This window comes from Rhea americana, unplaced genomic scaffold (genome assembly GCF_003343005.1).
Source record: "Rhea americana isolate MKP2758 unplaced genomic scaffold, rheAme1 scaffold_68, whole genome shotgun sequence".
Classification (NCBI taxonomy): domain Eukaryota; kingdom Metazoa; phylum Chordata; class Aves; order Rheiformes; family Rheidae; genus Rhea; species Rhea americana.
In genome coordinates, this window is record NW_028186845.1 from 3,251,216 (window position 1) to 3,261,384 (window position 10,169).

At 52.8% G+C, this 10,169-nt stretch overlaps 1 protein-coding gene across 9 annotated transcripts in view; it reads left to right on the top strand.

Moving 5' to 3' along the window:
• The window catches only part of NCOR2 (nuclear receptor corepressor 2), a 186,626-nt gene that overhangs the window by 37,247 nt on the left and 139,210 nt on the right, over positions 1–10,169 (top strand). The window lies entirely within an intron of this gene.

Genomic DNA, 10,169 nt, shown 5'->3' on the forward strand with positions numbered 1-10,169 from the left:
GGCGGCCGGCGCGCGGGGCAGCTCTCGCTCGGCGGGGCGATGCCGGGAGGAGGCGGGAGCTGCACAAAGAGGCTCCGCTGCTGTGTGCGGGACAGAAAACGCCACTAAAAGCCCCTGATGTTTGTTAAAAATCACGATAAGTTATTTGAAGAGAAGGGATTTTTTTCCCCTGAGCCTATTCCTGTTGCTTAAAACTTTTCAGAAGCATCCAAGTGACCACAAGCCTTATGTCTCGCACATAGCGTGTTTTCCAGTGCAGCCACCTCCAAATGGAAGTGAAATCAGCTTGCATTCCTGATGGAAAACTTGCTTGTTTTTTGCTTATTTTTTGAACTGGTGAAGTTCACGGGCCGAATTCACTGGTGACCCTTACTAGTTTCCAGGCTGTTGCGTTTGGATGCTGCATTGTGCACATTTGAGTCTTGAAAGTCAGGCGTGTGTACTGAGCTGCTCTAATAGAAGTAAAAAGACTCTCTAGAAATCAAACTTTTGAGATCTTACTAGTTTTTTTGGACAAAAACATCTTTGGAGCGTTTCCCTGAAGTCTGCTTTTCTTGCAGCCTGAGAATTTGTGTTTTTTGCAGATGAAAGGTGCAGAGAGAGTCAAATGATTTTCCTAGGACCACTTGGTAGGTCAGTGGCAGAAGCAGAAATGCATCTAAGGTTTCTCCTGACTCAGTGACCTGCTTTTTATCCTGGAAAGCATGGCTGAACCGCTGCGTTGCGTGACCCTGAAGATGTCAGAGCAGTGAGATAGTGGAACGTGGTTGGCAAGAGGAGCGCAGCAGATTAGTGCAGGAGCGATACCTTCTGTTTTTCCCTGAAGAACCAATGCAATTTCGACAGCAGCTCCTAGAAATGAGAAGGAGTTTGTGCTGTGACCCAGTCGGTTCTTGCCTTTTCTGCTGCAGGACTTCCAAGGGAGTTGGTGGAGGTCCTGGCTTGGTGAAATGCCTCCAGCATGTAGGAGGAGACTCAGGTTGGTCCCACAACGTAATTCAGCCACTGCTAAAACTGACCTAGAGCTTCCTTGTGTTTGCTTTCTCCATTGGTCAAGCTCTTGTCAGCAGGCAGCTCAGCCTCTTGGATTTGGGGGAAAAAAAACAATTTGGCTACCCAAATTGTTGCAGGGGAGAATGGAGGAAAGGAGCTCGGGCAGGGCAGCCTTTAGGTATATCTTATTTGTGGCACTGATTAAATAGAGCTGTCTTCATTCATTCCCTTCCGCTGCCTGTAAATCTGATGCCGCTTCAAGCTGACTTCCTGATATTAATACGGTGTGCCGGTCCTGATTAACTCCCTGACAAATCCCCTCTCGGCACAGCCGTCCGGGTGCTGCTGTGAATGGACCAGCATTTGAATTTGCATGGCTGAGGAGTCCCTGCTCTCTCTTCTGTGTCCTTCCTCCTCCCTGGCAATAGGAAGAAATTTAAATGTTTCTGAAGAGCAACATTTCCATTTCAAAAGCTGTTCACTCGAGTGCGTCTGGAGTGGGATTTCTCTCCCCCTCTGACTCCTCTCTGAATGGGAGCTTTAGAAGTCTCATTTCCTCTGCTTGATAACACCAGCCTGAGAAGGGCTTTTGTCTTTTCATTTCCCCTCAATTTTTTATTTTTAAATAAGCGAGGTTTTGTAGAAGCCGCCACGGTGGATTTTTCCCTCCCCTGTGGTGGATTTTTCCCTCCCCTGTGCTTGTCCGTGTGCTGGAGGATGCACCTGGTATCGCCCTCTGAATTAGCCGGAGCTTCCTGCTTTGCCAGGCGGCCCCGGTGGGGCGGGCTCGGCTCCGCCGGAGTCTCGGCTCCGCCGGAGTCTCGGCTCCGCCGGAGTCTCGGCTCCGCCGGAGTCTCGGCTCCGCCGGAGTCTCGGCTCCGCCGGAGTCGTCCCTCCGCGCGCCGGCCCGGGCGCCGATGCTTCTGCCAGCGCGGGGCTCGCGGGGCGTCCTCGCGCTCGAGAGCCTTGCGCGCTCTCCGACGCCGTCCTTAAGGGCTGAGCAGGGGGGACGTGTCCCCGCTTTTTTGGAAGGCAGGGGGTGTGGGAGGTGCTGAGCCCGGCTCAGGATCTGGCCCTGTGCTCGCCACACGCGACGCTGCGTTAGCTCTAATCGCGCTGACTCGTTGCCTGCCCGCTCCTTGGCTGGTGTAGCTGTGCTGGTTGGCTGGCGGGGCGGGCTGCGAGTGCCCCCGCCGAGGAGTTCGCCTCGAGAAACTCCCTCGAGAGGAGGCGGCGGGAAAAACGGGCGGGCTGCGGGGTGGCGAGCGCCGGGGGCCGCGTCCCGCGCCTCCGCGGGAGCTGCCACGAGTCGGCCGGTTCCAAAGAAAGCGAGCGTGGTTTGGAGCCCGGCGCTGGTGGCTCCTGCCCGCGCGCCACCATCGCGCCTTGAGACAGCTCTCTGCTGGCTGGCTTTCTCCTTAACCTCTCCATAAATCCTCGTGTATTCTTCCCGCTACTCCTGGCATTTTTCTTTTTTTCTGTTTTTTTTCTTCTTCTTTTCTTTTTTCTCTCTCTTTTTTTTTTTTTTTTTTTTGTAGACAACCTGTTAAGTCAGAGCGGCTGTCGCAAGGCCTCAATTGCAAAGCCGAGCGGCTTTAGGCAGGGCGGAGGGGAGCCCGCCTGGGGAGTAAGGGGCTTTCAAAGGGTAAGTGACATCTTAATGAAGCCGCCCGGCCTCGCCGCCTGCAAGGATTCGCCTTGAAGTGACAGGGCGTTTTGCGCGAGGGCCTTCTGTCTGCTGTGCCAGCTGCGAGCGGAGACCCCGCGCGCAACGGGAGCGAGAGGCGTCCGTGCGCCGGGGGGGCTCTCAGAAAACGGGCCTGCGTGTTCCCGCGCCGGGAGGAGCTCGCCGATGAGCTCGCCGATCGCCTCCGGAGGCCCCGCGGGCGGTTCCGGGCCTCAGCTCGCGCTCGTCGGCTGCCTCCGGGGAGCCGCCGGCGCTGGAGAGCCCGGCCCGCGCCAGGCAGCGCCGGGGGAGCGGGGCGCCGCCGCGAGGGGCTAACCCCCCGCCGGCCTGGCCGCCTTCCAGAGCGCGTAATTACAGATTTGTCTCCCCGGATTCACGCTAAGTGTAATTGGAGACGTTTTCACGGTTTGCTCCTTTTTAAGAGGCATCAAACCCAACGCGCGTTTGCCGGCGCGCTTTTGTTCGCACCCTCCGCAGCCGTTCGGGGCAGCCCCCTCCGGCTGGCCGCTGTAAGCCCCAGGGATGTTTTAATCACTGGTTTCGAGTATCCTGGTGCAGGAGTCTGACCTGCTGTTCAGACCAGTCAGTTACGGATCTGGGCCCTTTTTCATGCAAATCTTCGCCTCCCCCGATGCTGTAATTTTGTGGTCACTCCAAATCACCACGAGCTAGCGCTTCCCAGAGAAGCGATGGCCGGGACGCGTGCTCTGCGGTGACTTGCGGCGGGGCTTGCGGAAACGCCGCCGTAGCTGCCCGGGGCGGCAGAACCCTGCTCGTGAATCGAGGGCTTTGGGCCTCGCGAGGGGCAGCTCGGCGTGAGGGCTGTCGCGAGGACGAGGATGCCCTCTGAGCTGCCGGCGTGGTGCACCCTCAGCCCAGGCGGAGCGGCGCTCCGGGCGGCCGCAGGCACCGAGCGAACGTCAGAGCTGCAGACGGAGGAGCTGAAGAGCTTGCTGCCGCGCAGGTTACCCTGACAGCACTAATCCCCCCCAGCCTGTATTTGCTGAAAGCGTAAGGCAGCCTTTGCCCTCCGCGACCCTGGGCTTTCCCTCCTCCGTCGAGTGCGCGGGGCGGCCTTTAGCTCCGAGCGCGCAGGTACGTTGCTATTTTACTTTATCCTTATTGTTTGGTGGGTGGTCTCGGGCTTTATTTACTGCCCCAATCCCCGAGTCCTGTGTTTCTTCACAGCTCTTTTATGGCACTTGTTGCTGTTGGAGTGCGGCGCTCCGCGCGTGCCAGTAACGTCTTCTGCAGCCCGCTGGCGCGGCCGGGGGCGCGGAAGGAGGGCTCTGATCTCCCTTCGGGAGACGGAGAGCTGGCCGAGCGGCGAGGGTCAGGCAGGGCACGGTCTTCACTTCTAAATCATTTCCCCTAGGCGAGCATCAATGCGACTTTTTTAAATTTTTATTTATTTTTTTATTTTTTTTTACTTGGGCAGATTTTTAGAGTTAGTAAAAGGCACATCCCTAGCACGGAGCGCTCTGCCAGATGTATTGACTCCGCTCCATAGCTTTGGACTGCTGAGGATGCTTAAAGTCAAGGTTTCCAGAATTTTTCTTGACATTGCAGAAAGGCATATTTTCCTCTAAACTTGTTCTTGGAAATGTCTGAGTTTTTCTGGCTGATATTTACTGTTAAAAAAAAAAAAAAAACTAGAAGCAAATATTCAGCATGGAAAGTTTCAATTCAGACAGTTAAAGTTTCAGCAGGTTTAGAATTAACAGAAAATCCAATGTTTTAGACCAGGAAATGTTGGGCAATATTTAATGAGAGATGGAGCTATTAGCTCCTATTTGTAAAGAGTAGATGGGTAGGTGAGAATTCATCACTCGTGTGAAGTCAGTAGGGAACGCATGAGTTCAATGCAATTATTATCCAGTAATGGGGAAAGGCAAGAAGGTAATGAAAGGCACAACATCCATTTGTCAGTATAATGCCTTAGGCTTCGGTGGGAGTTTGTCTGAGTAAGGTTTTCCAGATTTGACCCATTATTCTAAGCTACTTTTCAGCATATAAGCTGCATTTGCTGCTGCTTCTGTAATATCCTGCAATCTTAAGGTCCAGAGGCAGCATCTGTTAAGTATAATAGTGTGGAATGACTTCTCTGAGCACAAGCAAATTTTGCAAGAGCAGATACTATGCTTTGGTTAGTGCATTTAACCATAACGCTAACTGCAAAGGTTTTACCACCCTCATAAATCTGCTGGTGGGGGTGGGGAGGGAGGGTCAGCGTTTGTTACTGGTTTTGCAATTAAATTGCTTCAAGCTGTCGAAACATTGGGGAAGTTTTTTGACCTACTTTCGTGCAAGCTGCAAAATTGTTGGGATATTTTCTGCCCTGGCTCCGCGGAATTCGGCTGGGTTACAGGGGAATGGAATTTCGTAGGCCTTCTCATAAAGTCACATATTTTATTAAAAAAAAAAAAAAGTCAACTCCGTCTTCAGACAGCTCCTCAGTCTCCAGTTTTGTGGCTTCCCACGAGAGCGTGCTGGGCTGCCTCCAACAAAAGTGATTCTTTTTTTGGTTATCCCCCCGCCCCGGCCCGTGCGTGGGAACGGAGGGCGAGCGCGCCGGCTCTAGGGCCCCGCGCCTCGGCCGCTCTCCGCCGGCTCGCGCGGGAGCTCCGCGCGGGCTGGTGTTCGCGGTGCTCTGCCGCATCTCTGGCCGCAGCTCCCTCCTGCGAGAGCCTTTTGCCGCCGGCGGGGACGGGGTGATGTCCCCTCTCGGCGGCAGGCCGGGCTGCCGGCGCTGGCCGCGGGGCCCTGGAGCCGGTCCCGCGCCGTTCGCCGCTGAGGACTCCTGGCAAGCGGCACCGCAAGCGCTCCCAGGAATTGCGCCGCTTGCAGCGCCGTGCGCGTCTGCATCTCCCTTTGACAACTTTGCGAGTTGTTGCAGGGACGCAGGCGAGCTGAAAGCCGGGCGTGTTTAAGAATTAAAACTCCATTTAAAAGATTGGGTTGCTGAAAGAGCCGTTAATGCAGCAGATGGTTATAAACAAAAGGATTGTAACAACGTGATGTACTTCTGCACTGTTTGGGCTCCCTGACTTTGTTCTCGCACTTCTCTCCTGGGAAATGAGACATTAGTTTTCAGCTCCTTTAATATATTTTTTTTCTTTTTCTCCCTGTCAGCATTAGTACAGTGCTGTCATGTTTAGGTTGTTGATATGCCAGAAGGAATGTTTATTTGACTCTTTTCCAAAAAAAAGAGGAAAAAGAAAAAGTTTCAATTGAACTTTATTTACTTTGCCTTTTTGTTAAGACTTTTATACACTTGTTTTTGCCTTAAAACCCATTGGTTTTCCAGTGGATGGGGGAGTAGGGTGCTGGTGCCCCTGCTGATCTTTTGCAACTTTTCTGCTTGATTTTTCTTCGTCCTGAGAATGGTCGTGGAGGTTTAGTGAAAGCTCTTGTTCCCCTTTCTGTCCTTCCACTGAAATTACCACCCAATACCCCCCCCCCCAGTTTTAGGAACTGCTCTAGTTCTGCCAAATTGTGCAATGCTTTTCAAGCCACATGCTCTTGGAGGTGGACAGGGAGGACAACTGGTTATCTCTGCCTGTAGCTCGGCTTTGCCCTGAGAGCGCTTGGAGAGTTTGGTTGGTTGGTGGAGTTCAGCTGTGTCCGGTGGCCTGGCGCTGCTGGGAGAGGCGCAGACCGCAGCCCACCTGCAGTACCCTTTCAGGCAGCCCACCCCGCGGTTATCTGCATCGTTGCAAACCCATCCTTTGGTTTTGGGGTCGAATTAACTTGAGCATGTCCTTGGGGCGGTAGTGACTCATCTTGCCCATTTTGGAAATGTTCCCTAGCTTGTGGGGATGAGAGGTGGGCAAGTGGGCAGGAGCTGGAGATAACGCATCTCTTAACAGCAGTCCCCTTCCCAAACTCTAGCACAGCACTGCTGCCCTGTGATAACCAGAAAGGGAACAGGCTGAAAGCGGTGATTTAGGCATCCCCAGATCTGTGCCCTCACCTAGCGGGGACATTGGCAATGATCTGTTTTAGGAAGGCACAAAGACACCAGGACTTCCCTAAGAAGATAACGCTGCAGCGCTGTGCTAGACCCCGAAAGGCACATCTAGGCAAGCATCTCCCTAAGTTCAGGAGGCTTTGGGCTCTGCTGGTGTAGTTTTGAAGAGGTAGCTGCGCTGCAAGGAGTCTGCAGTGAGTTAGGAACAGCCGGAGCGAAGCTACGGCTCTGCCCTGTGCGAGGGGGAAGCTGTGGTGCGCCCAAAGAAAGGGGTCCTGTGCTCGCCGCTGCGTGCAGCCTGGCTGCCTGCTCAGAGCGCCAAAGCGGTAGGGGCTGCGTGTGCGCGTGACGTGGACCCTGTCCTGGCCTAGGGTGTTTTCCAGCTCTCCAACTGCAGTTAGCTCCTTGGGAGCATTTGAGGATGGGTCAATGATAAGGAGGACAACGTGGTGGCCTGGGGCAGGTTCCTGCGTGGTTGGGATGGGGGCCAGAGCTCCCTTGGTCTTTCCTCTCTTGCGGAAGTGGATGCAGATGTGTCCGAAGGCAAGGACTTGCCCTGCGTGTGGTTGCGCCTGTTCTTTGGTGCTTTTCTCTTCCAGGTCTTCAGCAGGCAGAGGCTGTCGGGGCTTGATGAGAGAGGCCAGTTCTGTTATCGAGAACATCGAGGCTGATGTGTCTGACAGAAGAGAGAGAGTTATTTTTGGAGATGGGATTTGGTTTGGTTCCTGATTTTTAAGTTCTCTCCCCATCAGCTGCACATCTAAGCCACTGCCTAATAGCATGGAACAGGCCTGCTCCAACTCCATTAAAGCTACCTGCGTTAAGAGTAAAAGCATGGGGAGCGGGGAGGACAAGACTGGCTTTGCTCTCTGATAGTCTCCTTAGTGGTAATTGTTTTCCTTAATGCCAGCATCTCCTTTTTTCTGCAGGAAGGTTTATGCAGTTTCTTCCTCCAACTCATCCACCCTTGTTATCACACAAATCACATAATAATAAGGCCAGGGATAAACAGGAACTACAGTAGCTGTTAGCCATGTATAAAAACAAATCACGTGGAAACAGTGTAATTACTGAGAAAATATCAACTTGAGTAATGCAGTAATTGTCTTCTTCCCTTTAGCAGGTTTATTCCATCTCTCCCAGCTTCATGCTGGTTTCAAAGTCTGTGGCTTCACGTTAATAAGAAGAATTTTACATTTCATGTTAAGGCTGTTCAGAACGTGGATGAGAGACCACGTGAACCACTGGCATTAACTGGTTTATATTTTGAACAGCTTCTTTAGAGTGCTAGGAAACAGATCGTCGGCAGCACCAGCTGAAACAAAAACATCTATATACGTTAGCATCCCTCCACCCCAAGGCCTTCTTAGCAGGGTCTGACTTCCTTTCCTGGCAGCAGTGTTTCAGCTGTGAGGATGCAGTGTGCAGTGTTGGAGTTTTGGTCCAGAAAGCTCTATCCTGATGGGATTTCTCTGAGCAGATGCTGAACGCCATCCAAAGCCACTAGCTTCCTGACAGCTGGAGCGTGCCCCGAGCGTGTGCCCAGAGCTGTGCTGTCACAGCAGGGAGGCTGGTGGAGATGGGTTCTGGTTTTGCAGGACCTGCTGCTCCGAGATGGATTTAGTTTCCTAGTCTTTCCTCCCACCCCTGTGGGCTTTGCAGTCTTCAGGAGGGGTGCTGTGTCCCTCAGTGCATGTCCACCATGGGCTTGGTGGGCTCTTCTCTTTTTTGGTTTATATAAACCTTCTTTCTTGGTGTTGTTGAGACTCCTTGTACAGTGGGCCTGCAGCATGTGCCGTACCTTTGAGGGTTGGTGCCTCACGGGCTCAGCAGTGAATGCTGTCAGAGGCTGCAGTCCTGGGGCTTCTCCATGTTCCCCGTGGTTTGGGCTGTAGTCTGCGGCAGCACAGTCCTTGCAACTCAACTGGCTCATCCCAACAACCGTGTGTTTCATTTGTAATCTGCTGCCCTGCTTTGCTCTGGGAGGCAGACAGGTGCCCTTCCCAAGAGGGTGCACATAGCCCTCATCCCACATGTGGATGAAACATTGGTGGCTTGCTGAGACTTGACTTGTTTTTAAAGTTCACCATTTGAGCAGAGTATGGTCTTTGTAAACATCTTTTCAAACTGACTGGATTTTTGTGATTTACAAGAAGGGTTTCTTTGTGCAGTGTGTAAATCCAGGAGCTCTGCTTTCTGGACCTCAAAATTGCACAGACAAGACTTATTTGCCTTCCATTTTGTTTTTTTTTTTCTCCCTCTTTGCTTGTCATTTCCTTTATCTAGAGAGATGCTTGTGAAATGACAGTGACCTGTTATTTGAGGTCTAGGGACATTGCCTCTCTCTATTGCTGTAATCGTCTCATAATACAAGATGATGATGGTTTTTATGGGCTGTAATTTGCAGCCATTCCCCTTACTCAGCTTTGCTGCTGTTTCGCTTCAGATTCCGCAAAGTAAAAAGGTAAAGCTATATCAGAAACAGAGTTTCTGAAGGGTTTTGTGCCAAGTTTATAGATGCCCTGTCTTGCATATTGGGAGACATGAGAGTGTATCTTTGTTTCCCATCTACACTGAGATTGAGAAATCCTTCTCTTTCTCGACTGCGTTTTTGACAGAAGATGGCTTTCTTTCCTTTAGAAAAATGTGTCCTCCTAAAACTACTGTCACTTTCTCTTCCTTAATCTGAACAAGATTTTATGGGCACCTAATTTGTCTTTGGCTTCTTGAGGTTGTCCTGCTCCTCTCAGCTTAAAAAAAAAAAAACAACATCTCTATGGAAAAGGTATCGATCTTTATCTTGGTGTTGGGGAGAACACAAAGCCTTGGCCCTGCCGCTGGTTGACCATTTTTTCCTGTCTCATCCTAGGGAAGCCAAACAAGATTGAATCTGTTCTTTAGGAGTCTCCACAAAGCTTTAATGTTCTTCTGATTTCCCTTCTAGCCGGATGCTGGAAACAACCAGGTTACGTCCCAGTGCTTCCCTGCTTGCAGGGCTGGATGAGTGCCTCCGAGGAGGGTTAGGGAGGGATCTCAGGTTGCTTCTTTGCTTTCCCTCGCTTGGTGGCAGCAGTGGGTAGGGTGTTAATGCATCCAGAGAAGCGCCGAGCACTGGTTCCTCACTGGCTGGCGCGATGTCGTCTCCATTTCCAGGCGTGCTCGGTGAGGGAGAGGAAGAGGAAAGAGGCGCTAGTGAAGGATGCCGGTGTCCTAGGTCCCGGTGGACTAGGCCGTGGCCGCCTTGGGACTTTTCCGATCTCGCTGCCTCTTGTTCTAGCTTTGGCATGAGTAGCATTGCCCATCTCGTATGAGGGAATGGTGCAGAGCTGGTGGCAGGGCACCACGCTTGAAACCCCGTCCCCCAGGGTTGTGCCGGGGCGGGGGGCACAGCCCCCGCTGCGCGGGATCTCCCGGCGGCCCTCCGGCCCTCCTCCCCGCCGAGCGGAGGCCGGCGAGATGCCAGGCTCGAGCGGCGCGGAGGTGGCGGCCGTCCCGCGGCCACGGGGGCCCGGTTGCGTC